Consider the following 8,020-nt stretch of genomic DNA (forward strand, 5'->3'; position numbering starts at 1 on the left):
GACCTGAGCCAAAATAAAGAGTCAGGTGCTCAACCAACTGAGCCACCTACATACCCCAAAGCTGTGTGGTTTTGTTGATGGGATTAGTGATATCTTAAGCCTATAACTAGTACCTCTGTTATCAGTTATCATTAAGTAGGGAAAATAAACTAAAGCTTCTTTTTTTTTAAGTTTACTTATTTTGAGAGAGAAAGAACATGAATGGGGAGGAGCAGAGAGAGAGAGGGAGAGAAAGAATCCTAAGCAGGTTCCGTGTTGTCAGCACAGAGCCCAACATAGGGGTTGATCTCATGAACTGTGAGATCATGACCTGAGCCAAAATCAAGAGTCAGATGCTTAACCAGCTGAGCCACTCAGGTGCCCCTAAACTAAAGCTTCTTATTAGGGCTAGTCAGGAGGAGGAAGGGAAGAGGGAGGGGGAGGAGAAGAAAAGATGTGTGTGGGGGAGACTTTGAAATTTTAACTCAGCCAAAAATCTGAAGAAAATGGAAGCAAAATTCCTTAACAACATCCCCAAAGTAACTTTGGCATTGGTGTTCATCCAAGGGTCTCATGCTTCAATGCCTACCATGGACAGGAATGATCACTTAAGGGGGAGAAATCCATTGTGTGAAGATCTAAGTAAGTCAAGGAGGTAGACCTAAAGGTTGCAGCAGGCCTCATTTCTGGAAATTGTTTGCTATGTGGGAATGAGCTCCTAGTGCTGACTGATATTTGTTTGGTGGTTTGAAAAAGAAGTTGGAAATCAGGATTCTTATGAGAAGTTTCCTAATTTTTAAATGTTGACAAATTATTAAATAATAAAAAAAATCAGTACCATAATCTATACCTAATGAAATGAATACATTTGAGGTAGCTAGGGGAGGAGAAAGAAGATGGTGGGGGAGGGAGAAGAGGGAATCTCTTCAATCATAATCACTGAAGAACACCAGGGGAATTTCCGCCAATGCCTTCCCCAGTCATAGAATGATTCCAAACTAGCAACACTTCACTGTACTTTTTAAATGTACTGCTTAAAGTGCCTATTCAAAATATCTTAACTCTACACTTATATCTGTCTTCAGAGTATGCTCAGAGGAAGGCTGCTGGGCACTCCCTAGCACAGATACACAGGCAAAAAGATACAAGACCTGGTTTTGCCTTCAGAATTGTCTAATCCAATTCATTCTTTATTTTTAATGTTTATTTATTTTGAGAGAGAGAGAGAGAGAGGCATAGAGAAAGGGAGAGAGAGAATCCCAAGCAGGCTCCTTGCTGCGAGTGCAGAGTCTGACGTGCGGCTCAATCTCACAAACCAGGAGATCACGACCCGAGCCGAAATCAAGAGTCGGATGCTTAACCAACTGAGTCACCCAGGTGCCCCTCCAATTCAGTCTTTATTAAACTGACTTTCAGAGAGGTTAAGAGGCTTGCCTAGATTCACAGTTATTTAATTGCAAAGCTGGTACAATAACCCATGTTTCTTAATTTTGTCTGGAGACAGCCCATAGCTTCTCGATTCATATTTACTTATAAACTATCCACTTCTCCAAATCCAAGATCACAGAGTCCATCCTCCTTTTGTTGTTAAAATTATAATGTCTCTTAGGTCCACCTTCAAGGGTTTCACATGGGTAGAGGCTAGCAGCACTGATAAAATGGCTCTGGAGCAGCAATGATTTAGAACTTCACTGTAGCCTTTGATCACTGGCACACTTTGCCCTGATGTGAATTCCACCGATGGAGTTTTCTCGGGTAGCTGTATAGCTTTCTAGCTTATGGAGTTGAAATAAATCTCTTCTAAGCCCCGTTATTTTCCTCTCCTGCCCAGTTCTTTATTAACTACAGGTTGCAAGGCACTTTGGAAGCTTTTCCCCAGCCAAATTTTATGCGCAGTCTGCCACTGCCCTCTGCTGGTGGGACTATTCTTAAGATGTGTTCAGACCGAAGGGTAAATGGCAAATTTTGTGATCCTTTTAGTTCTTTTGGTTCCAGCACATGCAAGTAAAGGACACTAACAAAAGATCTATTACATTTAGGAATTGAATTCAGCAAATGGCTCTCATAATTTTCTGTGCTGATGCTACCATATCCTAGGCAAACACTAAGGCCAAAAGGGGTGTGTGCGTGTGTGTGTGTGTGTGTGTGTGTGTGTGTGTGTGTGTGTGTGTTGGGGATATCAGGCCTGTGGGTTCATGGTTATGGGAGGAGAAATTAAAGCAAAAGACCAGTTAAATTATGCCAGTTTTTTCCCCACAGTTAAGGGTGAACGTGACTGAAATATTCATTGGTTTGTTTCAAGCACAGGACCTCAGCCCCAGACTTTACCTCATATGCAGTCAAATGTGATCTATTCTGGCTTGAAATATTAAAGACGATCTATTTTGTAACGGGTGGGATATGTCAGCTGCCTCCCATTTGAAATAGTGGATCATGAATAGTCAAATGTTCCGTTTCCTGTTTTCCATTAATGCTAAGTTGGAGGAGACTTGGGATTTTATCTATATTTATAGCATATGGAATCATACACTAGAAAAGCCATGAGCGTGAATTTGGCAGGGAAGAGAGGATATCTCTGTCAACATAACCAGGGTCTCAGTGGTTTCTAGGTTATTAATGTGCCTCAAAAATTTGTAGGAGCTGCATATGTTTGAGACAGTGAACTATTTTTCCACCAGCTGTGTGTATTCCTTTAATTCTGGACTCAACCAGTTTTCAACACATAGTGAAAGAAAAGTAAATATTCTTGCACCTGGCCTCATGCCATGTGGCAAAACTCAGACTTGAAAAATGTATTTGAAGCAAAAATTAATGCCCGACTTATTCTGGAGAAAGACTATTCTCTTAAACAAGGTTATTTAAGTGTGTTAGATGGATGTCAGAATTGTATTTTCTCACAAAATTTTACATAAGTCCTTGTATGTCTATACTGTTACAAATGAATCCATGTGACCGTGAAGATATCCACACTGAACATTCAAAACACCACTTATTAATAACATCAGAATCCAAAGCTATCTCAAAAATAATACTTTATAGCTGACTTTACAAGTATTCTCATTACCATTTTGGTCTATCCATCCATCTATTATCTATCATCTATCTAATAATTAGGTAGATTCCAGATGTATCCATTTTGAATCTAATAGTATTCAACAGGTTTGAGAAGTTGGAATGATCAAGATACATTAAGTCTCTCCTGCTTTAAACACACAAAGATTTGTTGTACAGAAACAATCAAAAACTAAATTTCTATTCTACAGGTGAAAACAAATATTATTCAACTTTCCAAGTATCCAGATGTATATTTCTAAATTGGACAACTTCTCTGAAAATACTTCTTTGCTTTAAATGAATCTTACGTCCATTTTTTCCTGTGCATTGATTGTTGGCTTAATCATTTATTCTTTTTCTTAAAGCAGCCTTATTGAGGCCTTATTATAATTTATATACTATACATTTCACTTGTTAAACTTGTAGAATTCAATGGATTTTAGTATATCATGGAGTTGTACAACCAGCACCAAAATCTAACTTTGGAAACATTTTGCCACCCCAAAAGGAACCCCCCACCTCCCCGCTTCTACTCCTGCATCCCCAGCTGAGGGAACTACTAATCTACTTTCTGTTTCCATAGATTTGCCTTTTCTGGACATTTCATATAAATAGAATCATGTGGTCTTTTGTGACTGGCTTGTTTTATTTAGCATAATGTGTCTAAAGTTCCCCCATGTCGTAGCACGTACCAGTACTTCACTATTTCTTATGGCTGAATAATATTTCATTGTATGTACATACCATTTCATTTATTCATCAATCAGATAATGGACATTTGAGTTATTTCATTTTTGGGCTATTATGAACAATGCTGCTCTGAGCATTCAGGTGCACGTTTTGTATGAATATATGTTTACATTTCTCTTGAGTATATACTTAGGAGTGAAATTGCTTGGTCATATGATAACTCTGTGTTTAACTTTTTTGAGGAAATGCCAACTATTTTCCAAAGCATTTTACATTCCTTCCAGTAATGTGTAAGAGTACCAGTTTCTCCACATCATCTCCAACATTGCCATTATCTATCTTTTTTATTATTACTTTCCTAGTGGATATAAAGCGGTATCTCATTATGGTATTAATTTGCATTTCCCTGGTGATTAATGCTATTAGGCATCTTTTCATGTACTTATTTGCCATTTGTATATGTTCTTTGGTGAAATGACTATTCAGGGCCTTTGCCAAATGTTTAATTGGGTTACATATCTCTTAATTATTGAATTGTAAGAGTACTTTATATATTCTAGATACCAATCCCTTACTAGCTATATAATTTGCAAATATTTTCTCCCATTCTGTGTGTTTTCTTTTCACTATCTTGACATCATTTGCAACAGACCAAAAAAAAGTTTTGCTAAAATCCAAATTATCTAATTTTTCTTTTGTTTTTTGTGCTATTGGTGTATAGAAGATATTGCTTAAGCTGACATCACCAAGATTTTCTTCTCTCTAGATATATCTTTAAGTAGGCTCCACGCTCAATGTGGGTCTTGAACTCACAACCTCAAGATTAAGTCACATGCTCTATTGACTGAGCCAGCGAGGCATCCTAACTTCTACATTTTTTCCTACTTCTATATTTAAAAAAAATTAATATTTATTTTTGAGACCAAGAGAGAGTGTGAGCAGGGTAGGAACAGAGAGAGAGAGGGAGACACAAAAGCCCAAGCTGACTCCAGGCTCTGAGCTGTCAGCACAAAGCCCCACGTGGGGCTCGAACTCACAAACTGCGAGATCATGACCTGAGCCCAAGTGGGACATTCAACCAACTAAACCACGCAGGTGCCCCTCCTGCTTATATATTTTAAGAGTGTTTTTATTTATGTTTTTAATTTAGCTCTTATATTTAGTTCTGTGTTCTATTCTGAGTTAATTTTTGCATATAATGTAAAGAAGTCATCCAATCCCACCACTCCATTCTTTTGTATGTCAATATATAGTTGTTCAGCATCATTTGTTAAAAAAAATTTCTCCCAATGAATTCTTATGGTACCAGTATTGAAAATTAATAGGCCATAAATGTAAGGGTTCATTTCTGGACCACCCTCCCAATCTGTTCCACTGATCTATATATCTATCCTTACGTTAGTACCACACTGTCTTGATTACATTTTATAGTGAATTTTGAAATTGGGAAGCATGTGTCTTCCAACTTTGTTCTTTTTTAAGTTTCAAAAGTGTGTTTTTAATTAGATAATTTTACTGAAAATATTTCTGCTTTAATTTTTTTTCATGTTTGTTTATATTTGAGAGAGAGACAGAGCACGAGCGGGGAAGGGGCAGACAGAGAGGGAAACACAGAATCCAAAGCAGGCTCCAGGCTCTGAGCTGTCAGCACAGAGCTTGAGGCAGGGCTCAAACCCACAAACTGCAAGATCATGACCTGAGCCGAAGTTGGATGCTTAACTGACTGAGCCACCCAGGTGTCCCAAAATATTTCTGCTTTAAAGTGTTAGAAATTAGAATGACCAACTGTTGTGGATATTTCTTCCTACGCATTGGTAGCTGCCTTAGTGATTTCTGTCTTGTTCTTTTGGATGAAGCAAATTACTAGTTTTAATATTATGCACCCCAAATTTTACTATACAATTTTAAACAAACATGAAGAATTAAAAAACACTTTCTCTTTTTAAGTAGTGTTAATTTTGTTTCCAGAGGCTTTCCCAAGACAGAAACATAATGTGTGGGCTTCTCTGGTCCAGCTGGGCAAAGGTCCAGGATTTTAACTATTAGTTTTCAGCTGGCTGAGGTCAGTTGCCACATGTTGGAAGCTAAGGTCATCAATATGAGGGGAAAAAATGAAGGGTGTCAAGGAAGAAAAGAAGTGAGTACCAGTGTAACCAGAAAGGGAAACCAACAAATTGAAATAAATTAATTCCATACGTTTTTGGCTTTTCCTTTCTAGGGAAGCATTAAATTTGGTTGTTAGAACTATATGATGAGAAGAAATAGAAGTTTTGGTAAAAGGTCCTAATCAGTTTATAGTAAAGAGGAAGATACAGGTTCTAATAAAACCTTGAATAATCACATAATTTCAAGGAAGACTTTTGATTATTCACTCCAAAGTGCTAGTTTTGAAGATTGCAAGAAGATCAGAAAATATAATGTGACCAATATTGCCCAAATAGCAAGTGTCTGTGTCAGTCCTAAAACCAAGATCCCCTGGCTCCTAAGTCTGATTTCATCCAGATTTACCTTCAGAAAACATTATAATAATAATAAATATGACTTATATTTTAGAAGAAAAGTTGAAAAGAGCATAGAAAGGAACATCAGAGGACACCACAACCTAACACAACTTTGATATTTCTAAATTTCTTGTATATGACACAACATAACACTGGTACCCAATAAAAATGCTGGTTTAAGTCTCCTGGGGAAACACATATTGTCTCCTAAATACCATACTAAGTCTTCATTCAGGTTCAGCCTATACACAGGAACTTGAACATAGAAAGACAATTGCTTAAAATAAGCTATGTGTACATTCAGTCCCCAAATGGTCAACTCTGCCATCTGTGGGACTGCAACCAGCTTGGAAACTGACAGAATTTGCTAGTGAAATCATGGGACTCCCCATTTCTTCTTTTCCCATATATGTAGTTAGGTTCCTGGTTTGTTATTATACAGACATTAGTTCAAGTTCTATAGATGGTGACAGAAGTAAAGGATTCTGTACCTAATCTAAGTTTAAACAGATCTAAGACACATCCTTAATGCTTCAAAACTAGAAGAACTTTAAGCAGTCCTTCTGTACAGGTGGCTGTATTCATCTTGCCAGAATATAGATTCTTTTCCTTATACCAGAATCTGAGATTTCCTTTCATTACCACTACCAGACTTGAACTACATTGCTCTGGGAATGGCTGATCTCACCCTATTCCAAAGGTATACATGTGATCTAGCTCTAGCTAAACCAGTGTTATGCATCCCCAATTGATCAATTGGTCCATGAATTTGAAACCCATTACTGACAGAGTAATCAATAGTAGTAACTTTTCGTGCCCAATGGACCTAAAACCATGATAGAGGTCAGCTTGGAGCTACTCATTCTCTTACCATTATGAAAAGAGAGACTGAGTAAGGATTATGCCAACACAGAGAGAAACACTGGCAAGATAATAAGAACAGATTCTGTGTTGTCTCCGATTTTGGTTAAGCTGGTCTAGGTTGGGTTTTTTGTCACTTGCAACCAAAAGAGTCCTAGTGACTATATCATTGAAAGTGCTATTGTGACTCATAGAAGAGAGAGGAGAGAAGGAAGTAATAAGCAAGGGAGAAAAAGAGAGATGAGGGGGAAGAGGTCTTATTTCATCTTGAATGAAAAACAAAAGATATTAAATAGAATCTCTCATCAAAAATATACTTGAATCAAAGAAACAGCAATGTTATAATGAAATAAATGATCCTGGAATTCAAAAGGTTATTTTGAAGAATTTGAGTCATGAAGAAACATGGCAAATGGTTGCTCCAATAAAACAAAAAGAAAGGATAAAGAGTCAAAGGAAATTCTTTACTAATGGGTTTTCTAATCAAGAACAATATGCCTAAGACCTCTATTCCTCATGATTTTCCATTCTTCTGTGTAAGTTTAACCTGTCTTTGCCTCCTTGGAGATTAGTAGGGGAAAAAAAGTAAGAATGTAAAGAGCTTAATTAAGGCTCTTTGCAAACAAGCTTAATAAAAGAGGTTAAGTTTATTTTCTTAGCATTCAGTCTTCATGTATATTGTAGCTTTTTTGAAGGGACAGGAAGACATACGTTTTATTTACTTAAAATAGATTAATTCATTGGCTTGCACTTTCCAAGCCTGAAAATATCGGGGACAAGTTTGAAAAGAAGTATCAAAGGCAAACATTTTTCTTCTCTCCCAAAATTCTCAAAACAGAACTTTGTCACTTCACATTTTCATAAACTAAGTACTGCTCATGAAGAAGCCCCTCAGGAGAAGGGGAAAAAAATGAGAATTGAATTTGGGTAATAAG

This window comes from Puma concolor, chromosome B3 (assembly GCF_028749965.1).
Source record: "Puma concolor isolate L17-30 chromosome B3, mPumCon1.1.hap2, whole genome shotgun sequence".
In the NCBI taxonomy this organism is placed as follows: domain Eukaryota; kingdom Metazoa; phylum Chordata; class Mammalia; order Carnivora; family Felidae; genus Puma; species Puma concolor.